Source organism: Aythya fuligula, chromosome 1, assembly GCF_009819795.1.
Source record: "Aythya fuligula isolate bAytFul2 chromosome 1, bAytFul2.pri, whole genome shotgun sequence".
Classification (NCBI taxonomy): Eukaryota; Metazoa; Chordata; class Aves; order Anseriformes; family Anatidae; genus Aythya; species Aythya fuligula.
Genome location: NC_045559.1, coordinates 43876552 through 43898869, shown reverse-complemented (window position 1 = coordinate 43898869; position 22318 = coordinate 43876552). Strand labels below are relative to the sequence as shown.

The 22318-nt window shown below is 46.7% G+C and overlaps 1 protein-coding gene across 1 annotated transcript in view; it reads right to left on the bottom strand.

Annotated features, from left to right (window-relative positions):
* Window positions 1-16202, bottom strand: part of GRIN2B (glutamate ionotropic receptor NMDA type subunit 2B) — a 196272-nt gene extending 180070 nt beyond the window's left edge. The window contains exon 1 of the mRNA XM_032207593.1: window positions 15672-16202. The gene's annotated coding sequence lies outside the window, so the exon portion shown is untranslated. The remainder of the gene's footprint in view (window positions 1-15671) is intronic.
* Between the last annotated feature and the right edge of the window lie 6116 nt (window positions 16203-22318).

Genomic DNA, 22318 nt, shown 5'->3' with positions numbered 1-22318 from the left:
ACTTACTTCCAGATCTATCCTTAGTGACTAAAGAGAATAATTGGCCCCTGTCCTCTTTTTATAACAGTCCTTTTTGGATTGCTGACAGTCAGGCTTCCACCCACAGCTGCTGTTCCCCTAGACCGAACATGCCGTTGAAAGACTTTCCTACAGGACTTCATGTCTGACAGCATCCAACCCCATCCCTTTGGCTTGCTCCCCCTCCAGCCTGTGAAAGCTGGGAAGGCTTTTATTAAAGAAACCACACCCTGAGACAGATGCAATGCTGCATAATCGCAGGCAAAAGGACATGCAGATAGTTTCACCCTGTGCCCTGCAAATTGGATGGGGAGGACTCTTGGGAATGCTGAATCCTTCCCCTCCTCTTCTCTTACAGCAAAGCTCCCAAGGCTACTTTTGTTGAGACCACCAGCAGTGCTTTACCCTCTGCCACATTGCACAGCAGGGACCATACTGTCTATTCAGTGCTTGCTCATGTTCGCTCTCCTGCTATTGTTTGGTTACAGCTCCTTCTCCTCTGGTTCTGCTTCGGCACCTGCACTGCTCCCCGTGCCGTGCAGACCAGGCATTGAAGCAGCAGTGCTCCACGATTCTTCACTCCCTTTCCCTCTCTGCAGTGTTTACATTCTTAAGCACACACTTTAAGGCAGTCATCACATCTCCCTTTTAATTGTCATTTGGCCAAGCTAAATGTAATTAGTTACTTTAATCTCCCCTCTTAGATCAATCCCTCCAGCATCTTAATCATTTTTGTTGCTCTACTGAATTTGTTCTAATTTGCTGCCATCTTTGGGGCACTGAGTTCTCCAGAAATGAACTCGATAGCCTAGGTATGTTCAGACCAGGCATATTAAACACAAGTATAAACATGTAGAAAACATTTCCTTGCTCCAAGATGCAATAGTTCTGTTTATGCAACCCAGAAATCACATCAGCTTCTTTGCTGCTGCATTGTATTGCAAGCCCATATCTCATTTGCTCACCAGTGTAACCCCAGCATCATTTCTGGCATTACTGCTTTCCAGGGGTGTACCTCTCATCTTTGCTTTCTTTACAAGTGCAGTCTGATTTTAACTCCTACTATTCAATTTATTATCCACTCTGCTAATCCCCAAATCCTATTCTGAGGTATGACTGCTTAGCCAGCTATATATCTCAAATCTCTTTGATTTCCAATGGAAATACTCTCACAAAGAAAAGGCACGGGGTTTGTCATCAGAATGAAGCCACAGCGCATCCCTAAATTCACAAGACAATATGGATTTTTCACACACCTCTCCTCAGCATCAGCCCCTCATCGAAAACTGCCAAAGGGTTTTCCAATGCTGCAGCTGGGCTTTGGTAGCATATCAGCATCGTGTCACTGCATGAGGGTTTCGCATCAGGCCCCGCTGCTCTCAGAAAAAAACAGTAGCCCTTGGAGAGCTGTGCAAAGCCCTGAAAGAGCAGCAGGGAGCAGTGGACAGGTACAACTTCAGCATCACGCAAATGTGCCACTAGCATGCAGGCAGAAATGCTGCCTTTCTCAGTATGCACCCTCAAAGCAGCACAGCACCTTCCTATATAACCTGTGCATTAGCTTCCTAAATGGATGTGTCAAGGCTCCCCTCCTTCATCCCAAAGGACGGGGGAAGAAGGCTTCTTGAAAGCCTTTCTGTGAGACTTGTGCAAACTGTGAGGTTTGTGCAAACCACCCCAGCTGGTGGGGATGGCACCAAACTGTGTGTCTCTAACCTGGAGGAGCAGGCAAAGGAGGATGGAGGAGCAAGGGGAAGGTGAGGGCAGCATTGATGCATCGCCTCCGCGGCAGTTCAGCTTCATGCGGGAGATGCTGCTCAGCACAGTCCTGCTTCCCCTGGCCACAGGGCAGCTGCAGCTCAGCAGTTTCTAAACAAAGCAGGCGGGGGGTCCTTGCTGCTGTGCCTCTGTTTGTCCCTGCACCCCTCTGCTCTAGGTCCTTCGGTGCAGGGAGGGTTGCCTACTTGCACAAAGCAGGCTGCAGCACCAGGCTTCCTCTCCCAACAAAAACGGGGGGGGGGGGGGGGGGGGGAACACATCGGCAACTCCCTCCTACCCTCTCCCATGCATATATACTGCTGGTGCAGGGAAATTTATGAGCCAGTTCTCTCCGTCCCTCATGGTCCAGGCTTTCCCAGGATCGGAGTGCAATTTACTGCCAGTGAAAGTCCAAGGAGGTGCATAAATCTGCCACCACCTCTTCTCACGACCCATGTCAAACCACTTCCTCCACACCAGCAGCAAGAAGGAGTTTTTGCTTAATTTCTCCATCTTATCTGCCAACAGAAAGGAGTGAGAGAAGAGGCTTAGCACAACTCAAATCACTTGAAAAGCCACAGAGCATGTGAATTGGCTGGATTTATGACAGCATTTAGCACCATCACAAAGATCTTAGCTACAAGTAACAGGATCAGTTTGAGCAGAGGAAAAAATCAAGTGGACTGAATAAAAGTACAAAGCCACAAAGAGTACCCATTCCTTGGATGTCCAGAAAATGCAAGAGGGCACAGATGCACACTCTCACCTCTACAGTTTGCACTGACTTGAAGCCAACGGGTCCTCCTTGGAGGAGGCTAGGTCAGAAGATCTAGGGATGCTTTTAGCCCAAAACAGAGACTAGACTTATGCATGCATCTAGAGGAGAGGACCTCCAGCCAACCCACCTGATTCTGGCAGAGACCAAGGATGGGCACTTTCTGCCAAATGCTGATCAGCATATACTAGACCAGCTCTGCCAGGATGGAGAAGGTCAGCTTGGCTTCAGCCACCTGGGAGCTGCCTATGGCCAAGAAAAATCTTAAAACAGCTCTCACCATCTTGCTTTAGCAAGAAGAGACAATTCTCAATTACATCTTCTCTAAGCCCTCTGGTTTTGCACCAAAAAAGCTTCATCCACTCAGCATACTGCAAGTAGTGCTCAAGATTGCAAAGCTCTTTCCCAGTATGTTTTTCTGCTTACTGATATGAATGTATAATATCTTATTTCCAGCAATATTAAGAGACACAGCCTAACCTGCTGCTTCTACTCAAGATTTGCTCTCTCTATATAGCTAGTTTGTTCAGTGAAATGACAGCATACCTCTGGATTCTTTCATCCAAGTTATATTTTTTTTAGCAGGTGTAACAGACATGATGTTTCAGTAACACCAAGGTTCAAGATAACTCTTTGCATATGAACTTCTCTAAACCCCAGGCTTCACCTAAACAAGGTGTAAGTTCATCATATTCACGAGTAGCACTGGACTAAACACTCTTTCTGCTCTTTTCTTCAATCTCACTGAATATTCTTTCATTCTATAATAAAGGAAATGAGGAGTTTTAAAGGGAATTTAGGTCTTTAAACCTTTATTTTTCCTTCTCCCTCTAGATCTCTGATGGTAAAATCAAATTATTTGATTTTCCAGCAAGTTTTGTGCTACAATATTTAAAATGCCTTTATGTTGTTCCTCCAAAGTCATTCAGATTATAAGAAAATACCATTAAGTTGCTTTAAAAGTCTCAGATTGTGTTCAAACGGAAAACACAGTGATGCCAAATACAGCCATTTTAAGCAGTTCTTACCAGTCATTGATTTTTCTCTTCCAGACACAGTCCATGAGGATTTGGGGGAAGGAACATGACACAACTTAATCTGATCCCCAAACTGAATCTCAACCATATTCTATACTTACTGCTGTTTTATACTGCAGGAAAAACAATCCAATACGTTGTCCTGAAAACACAATTATTTATACAGCAAAAGAAACATAGATGAATCTGTTGCTCATCACTAAAAATCATGCCACATAATGCTTGAAAAAATAAGGAAATTATCAAATGCAAAAGACAAGACGTAGCAGCCACTGTATGTAGCTTATATCAAGAATCTATACGGCATTCACTGCAGGCATCAAAACAGCAACCTAGAAAATACTTCAATAACTGAGATTCTCTTCAAATGAAAACCACAAAGGAGTTTATAAAAAATAATACTTTGAAATGAAGCTGATTCAAAAAACATATATATTGAAGGTACTTGTGTCTAGTACCACATAGCAGGTACCCAAAATTGGTCCAGACCTCAGCAGAGCCAATGCCAAGATTCTACCCAATTTCAAAGGGGTATTGTGTCCAGTCTCCAGTCTGCAGCTAAATCCTTCTGAAGGGTACACATCACAACTTGTTCTGCCACAGCTGCCAAACTACAGTATCAGGGAAGACTTATTTCAGAGAAGATACACAGATATCTGTATTACCCTATGCACTTAAGAGGACACAGACTGCTGGGGCAAATCTTAGCACTAATTTTCTGTTTTGTTCGATTTTTATGCTTCATCATGCAAGCAGTATTTTCTTATGAAACATCTGCCTTGGTGGAAACAGGCACTGCTTCTAAATACATGCAGGCAGAGATGTACAAAGATGCATTATTAAATGTTATTCTTATACCAGCTCCCTCCCAGGAAGCACTTGCCAATGATGAAGTAAGCCCTGTCCATCTCTCCCTAACTTTCCTGCAGCATCCTGAGGGACAGTTCTCTGTGGGATGCCAAGGACCAGCCCTATGATACCTGGTCACGTCAAGGGAGCTCATCTGCTAACTTGCTACTCTGTGGCTTGAAGCTAAGGTCAGAGGAGTCCAGAGATCAGTTCACACAGCCCAGTAACGAATCAGTTATATACACATTACTGTTTCTTGAAAATTCAAATCACATTTGGGAACCATTAATATCAGAACCAGACTGAGGGATCTCCAAACCTTCATATTCAAAAAGAGATGGACTATCGAGTAGCCAATTTTCTTACAGTAGAAAAATACACAGCATAGGACCCAGGCTTAGTAGACTTTTGATTCCTCCTGGCTCCTGACTGTTCCAAACTGGGTGGTGAAAGAGGGTTAATTTAATACAGCTCATGCTTCTTCCAGCCCCCAACCTAGTAATACACCCTTAACACACACATACACAGATCAAACTGTTGTCTTAAAGTCCTTCAGAAAGCTTGCCTGCATAGCTGTCTTTGTAGTCAAGAGAGATTAGTTCCTCCAAAGAGCAAGCTGGAGCACATCCACCGGGCTCCTGTTCTATGCTGCCCTTCAAAGGACACCCCCTGCTCTTTCTCCTCTGACTCAGTGGAGAACCTCTGGAAAGAAGTCTCCCATAGTTAGCCTTAGCTTTGCAAACACTCCCCTTCCTATATAAAAGTCAAATATCTCACCAAGCTCATAAAAGCCAACATATAACGAACAACTAGAGGGGATACACTAAGGAATACAAACTGCAGGAATGAAAATCTCAAGTGATTTTAAAGATCTAGATACAGCTTTAAAGAGCTGCCTGCACACCATAGAAATGAGAAAAATTTTCAATAACTCTGGTTTCCTGTCACAGAGTCTCTGTAGTTCTCATCCCTCATCCTTTGTTTAAGAGCAATTGCTTGAGGATAACGTCTTGGTTCCCTGGGAATTCACCTCCTCCCATCACATTTTCTCCCACCTGGAGTCAGCACTGGAGCTGGACGCAAAAAAATAAAAATAAAAAATTTGTTGTGATAGCGAAATACAAATGCACCCAAAGCAGAACAAGAACAAACTTGCACTGCTAGTTTGGAGGAGTAATTAGCTCCTGTGTCTCCCATATCTCAGAGGAATCCACAGCCTCTGGGCTATGGAGACTGCTTCTCCATTTCTTTCACACTGAAGTCATTTCCCTTCATATAAAGTAATTACTTTATACCAGGCCAAAGAAACAAACTACCTCCACAACCCAGTCTTTAGAGCGCTCCCTCTCCAGCGCAATGAATAGGCATTTATATAAAGTAGAACAGCTCCAACTGGAAAAGTTCCAACTGAGAAAGCATTACTGCAGAGGACCCAGGAGCCCAGGCCCTCAAGTTGGCTAGAACAAGTCCCCGCTCCAAAATGCGCAGAACGGGAACATATCACCTAAAACCCAGCCACTTTTCTGCTTACGAGGCTGCTAAGCATTCTGTGCTTTTCTCCATTTTTTTTTTTTTTTTTGCTTGTTGGTGTTTTATTTGTCTTGTTTTGTGTTTTTGTTTGTTTGTTTTTGTTTTTAAATGAAAACATATCAAGCGCTCTAATTAATTTTGGCACAGAAATAGCAAAATCTATGAAATTGATATTTTTCTGTGGGGCAGTAAATCCATTTTCTTCCATGTTTCCTTCATGACAAACCTCTCGTGTCAGAAGTCTTAATCACTATCTCTGACGTCACAAGCTGAAATCAGGGGTTTCTCCGAGAAGCAGTGAACAAGGAACACAATTTCACCTTAATGTCCTAACAAAAAGCGTGAGGTATGTAATTAACCAACAGTCATCTTCCACTGTATGCCTCCTGGTCTTTGAAAGTTATTCTTCCCTCCAGTCAAAAAAAAAAGCAAGCATTGCACAGAAAGAGTTGATCATGTCAGACACCACTGCGGGCATGCAGCTCCTGCTTCAGAGAGCATAGAGGCATAGGCATTTAGCTCCTGCAAAGTTCCCCGATCCCTGTGGTTCAGAGAGCCTTTTAGACCCTTTACTTCCCATTGAAACGGTTCAAATTAAAAGGGAATGAAGCACGATCCTTACAGCTCACTCTGAATCCCTGGTTTGAATGCTTGCAAAACTTTCAGAAAAGACGACTTTTCAGAAAATAATAACTCTTTGCAAACTTTCAAACGAGGGATTCAGAGAGATCGTTCTGTCAGAAGCACTATATCTTTCAAGGCAGCCATCCCACAGCTATCCTATTTTTCTAAGCTACTTAGCTTTTATCTCCTCCTGTTTAGAGCACAGGCCCCCCATCACGTAATGAAACGATCTTAATGTCTTTTCTAAGATTCCATTTATGCTTTTGTGGCATTTACCACTTTGTTACTTCCAGATGGAAATTTAAAAGCTTCCTCTCAAAATACTTGAATATGTGGCACCTCAGACCACATCCAAGCTGCTTTTATACTTTGACTTTCAAGGTTTCAGTACGCTATCTTTGCACTTCTAATTAAATATAATATTAACTTGTTCAGTAATAAAATTAGAAGAAAATTTTAAGTCGTACCAAAGACATGAAGAGCTGGAGAGGAAAGACTAAGAGAACGAATTACGTCATTCTGTCACTTTCATTAGACTCTCCTTTGGGGATTGTCAGCCTCTGATGTTTCAGCTTGACTCTGCTGAAACACATCTGACATGAGGGAATCTCCCCTGAGATGCTTAGGCCAGTGACTACAGCAGCCAGCGATACCAGAGAAACATAGAGGAGGAGAGCGAGGGGCACAGGGACGTGCAGATCGCTCCTGCGTGCTTTCCACGCAACCACATGCCTACGTACAAGTAGTTGCGAACTAGCGCATTTGTGCGCATTTCCTCCACCACAACGGACTTGAAATGCATTAATCAGCAGAGTCCAGTGACAAACATCCCCTAGTCATTTGCAGTTAACTAACATTCTGCATTATCTGGCACAACTAGATCCACAGCAGTGACCCTTCTCTGGAATGGCTGTCAGCATACATACACTTTTCCACATGTCACTGGAGCCACTTTTCTCACCACCCAGGCTCCAAAAGCCCCCCTAAACTGAAGATTTAGAATTGTCCCCAGAATCAGAGGGCATTTCCAGGACCTTATTCCCAGCAGTAGATCCTGGTGAGGCAGAGAGCCCACACAACAGAAGGAACCACGGTCCCTTATTACATGAAGCTACAACAGTAGATTTCAAGATTTTCTTCTCACCTATTCACATCCCTCTGTGTCCTCCTCATAGCCAATAGCTGGAAGCAATACACAGCCACAGCTGTCTCCAGATATCATTAGGCTATTATGCCTATCACCTGAAAACAATTTTCTCTTCATTAGGCAATCAGCTGTGATGTAGGACATGGCATTTGTGCTAGTAAATTATCAGCAGGTTCATGACACAAAACCTTATCTGTCTCAGTTGGTTCCTAGTAACCATCTCACCTTCTGGTCTGCTTTGAAATACTGAACTTATAAGTCTTGCAATTGTTTCTTTTTGCAAAATCCTCCAAATTCTTCAGAGGTCATACATGCAAGAAACAATAAGTCCACAAAAAAGAGTTGTGCGTACTAGCTCTTCAACAGTGTATGGAAACCCTAGCAAAAAGATTAGGAGAAGAGGTGAAAAAAAAAGTTTAATCCAAGTATAATAACAAAGACAGCTTAGCATGTCGTTTCCTCCAGTTGAGTTTGAGTTTGTCCTGGACACCTGCACAGAAAACTCCTGATTCTCACAAAAAACATCAGAGGAAAGGGTTACATACTTGATGCTTTGCTAAAAAAACTGTTTTATCATATGGGGACTTGTATCATAGTACCCCTTTTTGCTGATGCACAAGAGGATATGAATTGGCATAGGCTTACGGTCACACTGTACATTCCTCCAGTGCTAGCCGAATTCTGTCTCAAAATGGCACCTTCAGCTCTCTCAGCTACCTGCAGGGGAACCTCTAACGATTCAAAGTGAGGAGACCTTTCCCTGAACCCATTAATAAGACCTCCCATCCAAACCCCAATTCTACACAGGAAGACCCTCCAACTCAGAGCAATCCTCCAACAGAGAGAAGCAACTGCAAAGGATCGCTTGAGCGAAGCAATGATTCTCAGAAACCACTATGCTTATAGCTCTCCAGAACCTCAAATCATCTTCTGGAAGCAGCAAGGGTGAGTGAAGATAAGGCACCTTTAAACCGTAGCTCATTTTGCAAGACAGAAGAATGACATCATAGAATGGCAAAGCATTTATTTTCACTTTGTTCGGTATGCAATGGTGTACGTCACCTCCCCTTGCAGTATCACGTTTGGGCACATAAGCATAGTTTACACCCTTAGACGTTGTAAGGATGTAAAACCTTGAAAACAATGTCTACAAAGGGGTGAAGTTTCATAACAAAAGGGACATGGTCTCAATCTAGAAGAGGTCAATTTATACCAGGATTCAAGAATTGTTCCTGCGAATTCTAAACATCATGTATGACAGGTTTGTAAACCCCCCCCCCCTTGCAAAGACTGCTACACTGAAGCTGTAGCAGTTCCACAGGTCTTGACATGCTGTCACAACATACCAGAGGTTTTGAAAACTGGACATCTTTGAGGAGCTTCTGATACACTTTGTGAATGGAAATCAAACTGTGGCACCAGTCAACACCATCATATTCACTCCTACATGTACCAAATGAGATTTAAAGCACAGGGCCAGTGTCAGACCCACTCACTTGGGGAGGGTTTCCACAAATGGGACAGTCAGTCCCTCGCTCCTGCACATAGAACAAATTATCTCATTAACTTTCATCCAAAGTTATTTGGCTAGGCATGCAAATATCATGATCTATGGTTCACTGGAGACAGACTTTATTAGATACAAACCTGATAGTTCAGCACCTACATCTAGCTTTAAATAGCTTCAGTCACAGCCATTCTGCCACGTTTATCAGCATCTTCTACTATCACCTAAACCATTCTTTCAGTAATCATTTAATTTGATGTTTAATCTGTATTCTCTTTCCTTCATCTTAAACTCATTTATTTCCTGATCTATCCTTGGTGACTAATGAGAATAATTGGCCCTTGTCCTCTTTCTGTAATGGTCTTTTATATATTTGCAGACAGTTAGGCATACACCCACTGTTGTCTTTTCTCCAAACTGAACTTGCCTGGCTCTTCCAGCCTTTCTTTACAGGTCTTGTTTTTTCTGATCTGTGATCATTGTCTTTGTTCATTCCCCCACGCTCTCCCCAGTCCTTCCCTCTCATGGAATTGCAGTCCCCAAACAGAGTGCACTTATCCAAGTAAAGCTTAACCACATCCCTAATTAGATTCTAGACATACGGCTTCACCATTTTGTACAAATGAAGACTGCATACAAAGCTCACACATGGACTGGAGAACAGGTTCCATGAAGGATGGTAGTACCTAGAGTGATTCATTTCTTGATGGGTAGTTCAAATCCAGGCTAGGAGTGTGGTATGAGAGAATTGTTCCCATCTCACAACAAGATAGGTACAAGCAGACAAACTAGTACAGGCTGACTGCTACCTTCAGAAGTAACTTAGAAGTTTGGCACATGGAGAGTCAGCTGCGTATGTGCTCCTGTGTGCCCAACACACCAGGGACGAGCAGGAACAACAGAACATTATCTCATGGATTATTCAAGCCAGATACGTTGGTGGCCCCTTGCCTGCTTTGGTGGTAATCAATCAGCAGAGACACACTACCAAACAGACCATGAAAATCAAATTCCCATTTTTCCCCATAAAGTGTTTCTTCCCTATAAATATTTCAGAACAGCCATGCACACCAACATCAATGACATTCTACGTGTTGGGGGAATGGGGAAGCATCTTCAGTGTTCAGAGCTGGCAACCTAGCACTTCACCTGAGCCACTTTCAGTGATTCTTTGTGGTTTTGAATTTTTCTTGTGAGTGGGGATGGAGGTACAGCAAGAAAACGCTACAGAGGTCTCAGCTTAGAGAGGCTCAGCTTAAGGTCTTCACCTTAAGCCAGTAACAATGCTCTCATTTGTAATTTCTCTTTTTCCCAGAAGCTTAATCAATCTATGTGTATTTTTGGCTCTGAAACATTGTCTTTGCATTAGAAAGGAAAGAGACCCACCCAGCATACCTCACAGCCTGCAAGTACCCTCTGCATTAGGAAGCATCAGCTGGCTGTGCGTTTCATAATGTATACCCTTTCCCTCTCCCCTATTTTAGTGGCCCTGAGTACAGAGAAAGCAGTATTTTTATTCCCCTCACATTAAGTGCATTCAGTGTACGTGTAAGAATTAATGAAACATCAGTCAGCCTCTCCTCCTGCCCACAGCCAGTGTTCTCTCCTGCTTCTAAGAAAACCAAACACTAAACAAGACGCAGCCTTGCCTCAAAGGTCCAAATTAGCCGTGGTTTGAATTGACAAAGATCACAGTGCTGTTTGCCCACTGACGAGTGCCACATATTTGTTTCTGAGCACATGGATTATTTTTTTTCTCTGTAGGTGACCTCAGGACCATGGCGGTAACACAGCCTGGTTTGCACCGACTGTGCACTTGGTTGACTTTTACAGCCACCAGTTCACAAGCCCATGCATGACTCTAGCTGGGAGCTGGCGGTTTGTGGCTTAAGCCATGAGCTCTTGAACTATTAGGCATGGGTTGGTTTGGATTATTTTTCTTTCCAACACAAAAAGGGTAATTTTGATATTAACCTGTTTGGGTCAGTCTCCTGACTCCCAGACAGCACCATGCCACTAATTTTGCCAGAACAAGTGTCAGTCCAAACCTGCCAGAAACCTACTCTCCTGTCTTCGGATGAACAGAGAAGCAAGGCAGACAAGACAGAGGGGCACTGTAGTCCTCTTCATGGCTGGAGAAATGGTCTTTTTAGTTCCTATTACAATGCACTTAGCTGAAGCAGGAACACAAGGCTCAGAGGAAGAGAGGAAGCAATGCTAGCAGGAGAGGCATGCTTGGCTTTTAATCTCTTATTTTCTTCTTGTTCCCTTTCTACATATTTCAGTGCTGTGATCTTCACTTTGCCATTTTATTTTATGCAGGGAGGTACCCAGGGCAGTAGCTAGACTGTAGCAAAGCAACTAAATGAATAAGTTGCATTCACGGTGGTTGAAAAAATTCTTGTGGACGGGTCAGTAAAGGATGGATCAGGGCAATAGCAGATAACATCAGCCATTTTTCTCCCAATCACTCCCTGCTTTTCTGTCAAGTACAAACATATCTCAGAGAAGGCTAATCACAGAAGAGTCAGGCAGGCCAGGAGCCCAGATACCAGGCTGAGTGGATACTACCAGCATCCCACTGTAGATTAGGCAGTCAGGGTACGTGGAACCATCTCTCTCAAAATGACCACCTAGTGCATCTCACCAATTAACTGATCTATCTCTTCATGATAAATTGAAGCTTAAACAAAGAAAATAAAAAAAAAAAGAAAAAAAAAGAAAAAAAAAAAACTTCATATATTCTCCAGATGCAAGACTGCAAGACAACTCTTTCCCTGCTGCCCACTCTGCCCACTGAGCCATGCTGAGAAGCAGAGTGCAGGCAGAGTGGAGCTGTGGTATCCCTAAAGGCCAAGCAGATTAAAGCTCTAGAGACCAGCCCTCGGACTGGACCATCTCACAGGCAGCTTTTGCGCATCTTAAGGAGTAAAAGACAGGAGCGGGGAATGGAGCCCATTGCAGAGGCAAGCAGTGCTGTCTGTACAGCTCTCCCATCCTCTGCCAGCTTGGGGGAATGAGAAAACAGCGCTGGGAATCAAACCCAGACCTCCCACATGCTACTGCAGAGACACTAAATGCTAAAGCACCAAATCCCAGTGCCAGCCCAGGCAACAAGAGTCCGGTGAGGGAACCGAACCCAAGCACGTCTTCGTGCACTAGCGCAGAATGGCTCCGGTGCTGGAGCCGGTGTCCACCTGCCCTCTTCCAAACCAAGCACAAGAAACAGCCCCAGCTGAGCTCCAGCAGAAGGCGAAAAATAGAAGCGAATGTCGCCATCTCCTCCCTCTATAGGCAAGGGTTTGGAGGTGGAATGCCGGTTTTTAGGTTGATAGGGGTTTTATAGGGGGCCATTGATAATCCAAAATGAAGATGAAACAAATCAAAGCCTCAATGATTAGATGAGGATGAAGGGTTTGGATTTTCACCCCTGGTCTGCATTTCCATCTCCTTCATGCATTCCCATCTCCTTCTTATGTGCACAGATATAAAAACCCAGCCATCAATGCAGGTATCCTGAGAACCCTGACCAGGCCAGGATAGCTGGGGTCTGCTCACTGACAAAGGGACCACAAGAGGCACCAGGACTGGAGCATGCAGTGCTGGGCAGGTGTGGCAGGTGTGTGTCACCGGTCCAGGGTCCCCAGGAAGAGGAGCACTGGCTGTGATCATGCTTCTTTCCTGCTGAGACCTTTCCCTGCTGACACCTACCTCTGCCTACCAAGGCAGAGCCAAGGGAAAGCTGAAGCGGGTCTCACCTCGCAGGTTGTTGTCCCATTTCACCCTATCCCAACCCTCTGAGACCCCCACCCAGCACTGGGAGATGAGCTGGTGTGGTGTGGGACCAGAGAGAAGCGGGAGATGCGGAGGCAGCGCGAGCTGCTGCTTCTTTGGGGGCGGCGTAGGAGAGTGCTTGGAAGTCACCCATACCCAGAGCTCCCCTCTTACGGAGCGCCTTGCACCCACGCATGGCTGCTGTGCTCCCCAGAGCTGCAGCTGGGGCACGCTGGGTCACTGGACACCCTGGGGTGCTGAGCCCCTGCTCTGCTTCCCTTGGGCTTGGGCAATGGGGCAGCATGGGGGTCCCCTGAGCCAGGGGTGCTGTGTACCCAGACCTCCCTGCCTGCCCAAGGAGGGGGGACCAGCTGCCAGCCCTGCACTGCTTGCACCCACCTGGGGGTGACTGTGCTTGACGGCGGGGGGCAGTATTGGAGGGCTCCTCCTTTTGCCCACACTGGAGCTTGCAGGGAAATTGAGGAAAAATCCCAGGCAAAGGTGGCAGCACAAAAGACTGGGAGGTAAAAGGGGATGAGGATGCAGCCCATGCTGCCTGCCCTCGTGGGCATCAGAGCTGTAAGACCCCTCCCCAGCCACCCTCCCTACCTCTGCCCAAACCTGGCCCAGGTCACCTCTGGGAAATGCCACAGGGGGATGCAGGGCCCACCCAGCTCAGTGCCTGCAGGCAGGGCTGAAATCAAGCGGCGCTGGGCACCACACAGCCTGGCCCAGCATCCTTCCCCTGCCCTCCAACCTCCCTGCGAAACCTGGGGCGGGGGCTGAGACAGGCTCCCCCAGCACCTCCCCTCCTCTCCTTTCACCCTGGTCATTTGAGGGGTGGGGATGCACTCCTCCCAGCCACCCCACCCCACACCCCACACACACACACCAAGGGTTGTGCTTTTGGAGGCTCTCATGGGGAAATGAGACACGAGGGAGAGGGCAGCACCCCTCACCCTGGATGGTGCCGGGGTCCCCAGGGGATCCGGCAGCAGCCACGAGCTGTGGAGCCTGAGAAATTCCTCCCAAAAATGGGAAAAAGGCTCCCGCACGCCCTCCTCGCTCCGCGCAGGTAAACTTTCTACTCCCACTTGCGGAGGGAAAGGGAGGGAGGGAGCTCTCTGGCAGGGAGGATCCAGGCGCGGATAAACCCTGGGAAGCCTTAGATATTTATAGAAGCACAGTCAGAATATGGCAGGGTAGGTGGCTCTCAGCCCCTCGACAGGGAACGGCTCCTGGTTTTTAACAATAGCCCAGTGAAACCCCTCAGAAAAGGGAAAATGAGCCACTGGCAGGTCCAAGGCGAGCAAGGGGGCGGGCAGCAGCGTGCCCCCACCGCAGGATGCTCAGATGCTCTGGGTGCTTCGGGGGCCCCGCTGCTGCCCCAGCCCCCAGCTCGCCTGGCAGGGCTGCAGGGGGCTGCGGGATGCGGACCCTCTCCCACCTCCTGCTGCTGCTGCTGCTGCTGCTGGGGGCCTCTCTCGCCCACTGAAGGCCTCCAGTCTGGTGTAGGGGGAGGTGGGTTGCAGGGAGCCCACACTGGAGCTGATGGTGGGGATAAGAGAAGGGGGGGAGGACAGCTCGCCCCCGTCCCCCCCACTGCTCTCCCGGCATGGGGGCGTGCAGTGGGGACACTTAAAACAGCCCCGACACGTTCAACACCTTGCACCCAGCGCTCGTGGTGAGGCACGGCAGCCACACGCTCCCGCACCCCACGGTGCTCCGCTCCCTTTGTCTTGCCACCATCTTACAGAAAGACTCACATGGCACACTACGGTCGGGATGCACCGGTGTCTCTCACATACCGACAGCACGATAGCCATTTTGCATCCCTCCAGAGAGGGCTGGGGAAGGGGCTGCCAGCATGGGGATGCGGGTGGTGCAGCAGAGAGGGGCCACGATGTCCCACTGCTAGCCCCCGCGGCCAGGGATAAATTAAAACCCGTGAAGTTGCCTGAATACAGCACCTCGTAGGCTGAGGTTAAGTCTCTTGACGTGCTTGGACTTAAAATAGCCCTTCACCTCCACGCAAGCAGGCGCGCTCGCCTCGGCACTGGGCTGGCTCCTGCTGCGGTGCCAGGGGCGGCCCCGGCACCCCGGGTCCCTGGCCCCCACGTTAGGCCGCTCGTGATCAAGAGGCCGGCGTGGGTTTGAAATAATGCACCACCCTCCATGCGACAAGCAGGTTTCTATGAACTGGTATTCCTAATGAGCTCTATTTTCTCATCAAAGCATGACAAGGAGCCACTGGACCACTGAAGAGAAAGAGACAATTTGCGGATGGATGGACAGGAATTATCGGCATTTTAACCCTTCTCCAAATCTGTGTTCCTTCTCCCGTGTCTCCCCCACCCCACCTGCACACCCCCCCCCCCAAAAAAAAAAAAAAAAATCACAAGGGGCTTTCTACCGATTCACCTACATGATATGCAACTCAAAGCATCCCTCTCGCCTTCTCTTCCCATCCTATTTGATGAGCCTAGAAGAATCAACATGTCTGGTGAATGTTTCTTCATTTTCTTTTGCTGTATCTGATGCTAAGAGAAGCAACCCTAAACCTTTTGTTCTACCGTGAGTGGTCTTCCCCAGGCAAACCTGTGTACAGAAAACAAGCTGCCACCAGAAACACAGAAACAGGAATTTCCCTACCTTGGTTTGTAGAAGCAGAACCTCTAGACGGACAGATCAAGGGAGAGAGCATGTTGGGAATGTCCAGTCTCCTCTTCTTGCTTGCATATCCACATAGGAAGAATAAGGGTCGGGGGACAAATGTGGAGGAATGAGTTTAAAAAAAATCCTATTTGGCCGTAAAAAAAAATAGCGAATTCTTTGTGGCAATCTTGCGTCTCGAAGCGGTGCAAATTCAAAAGCAGGAGAGAATCACTTCAGAGGGTATTCAGCACGAGTGGTGAGGATCGTCAAATGCAGGTTCCAGAGTAAGCATTCCTTTCACCTTTTTAATGATTATTCTTGTAATTATTATTTTTTTTTTTTTTTTTTTTCCTGGAGCCCTAGTGGAGGAGGTTGTGTTTAAAGCAACTGGAGGTCGGTGCTGTTCTTCTGTGAAGCATGATTATCCTCAAAGCGTCCCCTTCCTGAAGGGAAAAATAAGCATCAATTTTGTATTAGAGGGGTCTGAAGGCGATAAAAACCGCTCCCCAACAAAGGCATTAATACATTGAGAAGAAAGGGAAGCAAAACGCATTTCCCAACAGTGCACACAAGCGGAATCAAGGAAGGAAAAAAAAAAAAAAAAAAAAAAAAAAAAAAAAAAACAGCTGGCACGGGTCTATAAATAATTCAGATACGGGCTGACTACACCATTCCTGGGCTAGGCATGCATACGAGACGGGGTAGCGGGCGCGATGTGAATCGCGGCGAGCAAACGAGCTCCCCCCCCCCCGCCGCCTTGCCCACCGCCCCCTCCCCACGCACGCCCAGCATTTCGCCCACCCCCGGGCCCAGCCCCCGGAGGGCTGGCGAGGGCCGTGCCCACCCCTCTGCAGTGCTGCCGGCACCGCTGCCCGCCGCGCTCCGGCTTCAATGGGCAGCGTGGGGCGCGCTCCGCGCAGCCGGGCGCGCACACGCACGGACACGAGGGGGGGGGTAAAGGGGAGAGGGGGAAAGAGAGGGGGGGGGGGCTTCACCTGCAACGTGGCCGCTTTGCACTACGCGGCCCCGCACACGCATCGCCCCCCGCAACGCATCCATTGGCTCCCTGCGGTTTGGGTTGGGTTTTTTTTTTTTAGGGGTGGGTTGGTGGCTGGGGGTCATCCCCCGACACCCCACCGGTGACAGGGCTTCTAGCTATGCAGGCATTTATTTAATGAACTCGCAGGTATTCTTTTTTTTTTTTTTTTTTTTTCCCTCCCCCTTTCCCCTCCCATCTCGCCCGGAGAACAATTCACACTTGGAGCTGTCACAAAACCCAGACCCACATACATACATACCCGCAAATCCTGCTTCAAGCACCCGGGCTGCTCTGAGCAGCTACTGCCCCCCTCTCTCTCTCCCTGCAAGGCTGCTCCACCTCAGACATGCTCAACTTCTTCACTCTCTTCTCTGCTACTGCCAGGGTAGGAGATACGGGGCGGGGAGGGGGAAGTGTTCAGAGCATCACCCTAAAAATATATGGAATTTAAAAAAAAAAAAATCCTCTGCAATATAAAAGCACCCGGAGGTGGAGAAAGCACAGGAAGGCGAACTAATAAAGCGGCTTAATGATTAATAATAATAAAATATCCGCGCGGATAACGGTGGGGAGGGGGAAAAATCACGGTGGGGGGGGGGAGGAGGGACTCTGCGAGCGAGCAGAGGGAAAACGGTGGAAGAGGAGGAGGAGGAGGGAGAGGGAACGGGAGATGAACCCCTCCCCGACGCGGGTCTCAAGCTCCTGGCGGGGGCGATGGGGCTGCCGGTGCCCGGGCTCCGGGCCGGGGCCGAGCCGCAGCCGCCGGGGGGCAGCGCCCGGGGTTCCGCGGGTCCGACCCCAGGGGAAGCGACGTCGAGCTGGGGGCGCCCGTGGTTGGAAGCGAGCGATTAAAGGGATGCTTGGGAAAAAAAATAATAAAATATTAACAATAACCGTAAAATAGTAATAATAGGAAGAAAGGAACAGGCGCCCAGCCAGCAGGCAGGCAGCGGGGTTGGATGTGAACGGAAAGAAAGGAGTGAGAGTGGAGATAACGCTAATATCCAAATTGGATGCTCTGCAATTAAGCCCGGTGCTTTAATTGCTATTCTCAGAGCCCCCTGGAAGCTAAGGAACGTGAAATCAGCCTGAACAGAAAGCAAAGTGCGTTTGCGCACGCCTCCCTGCCTGCGCTGCCCTGCCCACCCGCGGGTGTCTGCGCCCCTGCTCCCCAGGGTGCTGCGGCCTCGCCCCTGCAGTACCATCCGCAGCAGGGCTCTGTGGCCACGGCTCTGTCCTTGTCCTTTCCACACCTGGGATTAGCTCTGAGTGCCCAACAGGGCAGAGCATGCCCACTTGCCCCACACAGCACCACAACGCAGCCCTGGGGGAAGTTTGTCCCAGCTGGGGCAAGCCAGGGGAGATACCGAGGCAGAGCCCCTCCAAGAGGACATGCCAAGTGTACCCTTCAGGACACAGAGTCATCCTAGGGTCACAAAGGCTCACCCTGCCCCAGGTTGGGTCTTGGAAGGAGGTCTGGATGGGCTCAGACAAATCTTGGTAAACCCCTAGAGACAAGAGCAGTGGGGAAAGCCCTCCCCATGCTGCCCCACCAGCTATGTTCATCCTGCGGTAAAGCAGACCCCACGTCCAACACCATATGCTCTGCCTCAGTGCCCATCTGGGCTGCATTGTCCAGCCTTTGCATCCCCCTTACCAAAAGCAACCTTCTAGGAAAACGCAGTAACCTCTACTTATCTAGGCAAGTTCTGTGTCCAGGAGCAGTAATGAAGGTACCCCTCAGAAGATGGGCAAGGAGGGCTGGATCCCACCTGCTAAAGAGCTGTGCTCCAATGAGCAACCAAGCACTCTCTAACTCAATTCTGGCCCTTTGTTGCAGGTATGTATCTGCATGGCAAGAGATGGATAAGACAAAAGTCCACACTAGCATGGATGGTCAAGGTTCCTGAGGGAGAAAGGCCACCTGAAATCACCACATCGTATCTCAACCCCAGGGTCCTGCCACTTTGTACCTCATGGGTCAAACAGGGTTTGCTGGTCTGCAGAAAAGGTTATGGATGGCAATGTGGCCATGGCATCACATGCACACACTGATATGCGACATGGAGCTTGCTGTGTCCATGTACACTGGGTGTACGATGATGTTTTTCCATGTAGCTACAGTGACCACAAGCAATGCCAACATGTGCTTAATCTCCTTGCCAAAAGCACACACAAAGATTTTAATTTTGACAGCCAGGATCTTCCTGAGGGTGCTGGTGAGGTCTGTTCTGTTAGAAAGATTTTCCTAACATTTTTAGGCATGCTTAAAAAAAGTGACTATGATCATTTTCATTCTAATTTCAGTAAAAATGGAAGACATATTAGCCAAAGCCTGAAGTAATCTGAAATTATCTCAGAACAGTTGGAGGAAAGAAATGTGGAGTGATACTTGCATACAGAAGTTACTAATAGCTGAAGAGATTAGTCATTTGACTTTCCTGTTCCTTTCACTGATATTAGTGATACAAGAATAGCAGACAGGATTTGGCCGAAGGATGTTTTTCCTTTCTCTATGGCAAGAAGGGATAAGCTGGAACTGTGCAGGTCCTCCTGCATTCTTCTAGTTGAAACAAGAGCAGGAGCTTGACAGAAACGAGAGAGAATGGTTTTCAGCTAGCACACCACATAGAAACACAAAATGGAGGGTTAAGAAGTATCCTAGGAACTATTTCTGAAAAGGGGCCCATCAATCAAAAGAGAACAGCTGCAATTATTTTCAGCAAATCAGCAATATTTAAGATTATCATTCTCTGTGACCTTAAGATGAAGGAATTAATCAAATGTGTTTTCTTTCTGCAACACCACAACTCCACAGTTGCATGCTACATGGCAGCCTGCGTTATTGCTCACTTTTAAGGATAAGACTAATTGCCTTTCCACTTAATGGATGTATATAGAAACATTATACAAACATATTATGCATATACATAAAAATCATAAGGTTCAAGTTCCCTATAGGGCTTAGGGGTCTGAGCGTCTGATTTGAAAGGTGGTCAATTACCCCTGCCCAAAGAAATCGAGCTCACCTGCAAGTTTGAAACTGGGCACACAACACTTCTGATTGCTTCAGCATATCTTCTCCTAGAGATTCTGCACAGCATCTAAACTCCAAATTACTTTCACATTAAGATGTAATATTTATTATAAATAATGGGCGTGGAGATAGGAGGCACATAAAACTTGCTACAAAATCTCCAGCAACATAGTACTATGACAGGGTTTATTTTCACTAGCTGGGACTGACTTATTTTTTCTTCAATCAGCTAAGATGAATGAACAGCATAAAATGAAACAAATAGCATCTCTGATGGGAAATTGGTTTTTCAAACATCTCTTCAATTCAAAAACACTTAAATGTTATTTGTAAGAGAAATTGAGGGATTTATTTTAAATGTGTCCATGTTTACTATAAATTAAAGGCCTTATTATTCTTGTCCTGCCTAAGATAAATGAACGTGGATGAAAGTTCTTATATCAAAAGCAACCAGGGCTGGATGTGGCAGAGGTGGTGTGGGGGAGGATGCACAGCAGCAGAGCCATTGGGCCTCTACAGGACAGCATCTGTCACCACTGACAGGAAGTACCTGTGCTGTGTATAACCCTCTGTAAATACCCCTGACTTCATAAAATCAGTGCACTACAAGTGGCCTCTATCTGCCCACTATGGTCAGCAAAGGGAAAAGATGGGCAATTCATGGGTCATCTGCACAAGCACCGATCCAGTTGCATCAGTGTAAGAAAAAGCCATGTCCATGCAGAGCAAGGCTTTATGATCAGTGAAATGGATGGATTGCTCTGGAGAATTCACACCATAAAAAAAAAAAAAAAAAAAAAAAAAAAAAAAAAAAAAAGTTTTTCATAATAACATTCCTTGGGGTGTTTGCATATGGCACAAGCACAGTAACCAGATCTCCAGCTGCTTTTATATGGTGCTCTGTGCCCTGCTCCATCCAATCTGATTATAAAATGGCAAAATAAATCCATGCTCATATCCTAGACCTTCCCACTCTCAGATCAGAAGAGACACTGTGGCAATCCTAGTGTTCAGGTTCTGAGCATATAACATCTTTGGAAGATCACCATAACAGTGACCACACAGGCCCACAAACAAGGATGCCACGTCATACTGCATGAACAAGATTTATCAGAGAATTAAAGGGAAAGCAAATAAAGCAACTAGAAAAACAAACCTGACAATGCCATGATCACCTGGATGAAGGACTGGGCTGGGTTTTGTCATGAAACGTTTCATCTTCGCTATTGCACATGGCTCAGGACCAAGAGATACTAGAGAAGGATTGAACCAGGAGCCAATGGTGGGGGTTCTGGTTGGTCTTCTTCAAAGACACCTGAACACAAGGAGACTGCTTGTCTCATTTGCTACCTGAGAGGACAATCAGCCTGCCAGCAGCCTTGCAGAAAAGAATAGTGAGCACTGTTGCATTTGCTTTGAAGTGATATACACGTTCTCTCAGCTGTCACGCTAGTACACTTAACTGAGTTCCCACCGTTTTACATTGCAATAATTGCAGCATCCCCTACTGTCTCCACCATGGCCAGTCTGTCCCCAGAAATCCTAAACAACTATCGGACTGATTTGTGTCACACAGAATCAAAAAATGGGTGAAGTAGATTAAAAGAGAAATAGCTTTCCCAGTGTCTTTATAGACTTGTTTTATTCTTTTGAGTATGGAACGCCAGGCTCACTGAAATTGTTTTTTCTGGATGGTCATTTATATGTGAAATACATACACATTAAACTAAGAAACTGTGCAGTTCTTTCTTTCAAATGGAAATGAGTTATTTTTAAACTCCAAAAGTACAGACAAGATTTCAAACTGTCATTGTCACTTTTTTAAGATGGTGTATGGCTCTACTACCCATACCACAAACAGACCAAAGAACCTCTCTGTTGACAGCCACCACACCTAATAATAACTAGTAATTGTCATCGGATGCTGTATTGTACATCACCAAAGCATTGTACAAACATTAGCCATGTATGTCATCCCTTTTGGCATGACATCCTACACATAACATGCATGTATGAAAGGTAGAAGCACTGCCTCATGCAGGTCTAAGAAGCCCTTCTCCTCCACCTCTAGGGTGCAAAGATCATTTCAGTGGCTGGAGATTTCATCCCACCTCATTAGTCTTAACAGGGCACAGTTTCCTGATACACTTCAATGAATGGGAAACCATAGCCCTCCAGGCAGTCATCTCCATCCTGTTCCAACCCTAACAAGACAAACAGATTGTCTGTTTTCTTGTTTAAAATCAGATCTCTGCTTGATGAAAACCTTATTGGTTCTCTCCAGATTTAAGCGATGACACCCTTTCTTCTCTTTACTGGAGGAGCTGCAAAATGGATTAGGTAGATTGCCTTCATGGTTTAAAGGAAACTGGAAAACCGCTTTCAGTAAGAGATAAGGTGTAGCTTTTGCCAGCTTATCATGATGAAAAGCAAAAAAAGAGTCTCTTCAAGAAAGTGTCTGCATTCACCTATTCTCCTTACAGGGTGTACAGCAGCCAGCAAAATCACCCTTATGTCTGAAAGCTGTCTTCAATGTTCTAGCACAGGATCCATCAGAGCATTCAAAAC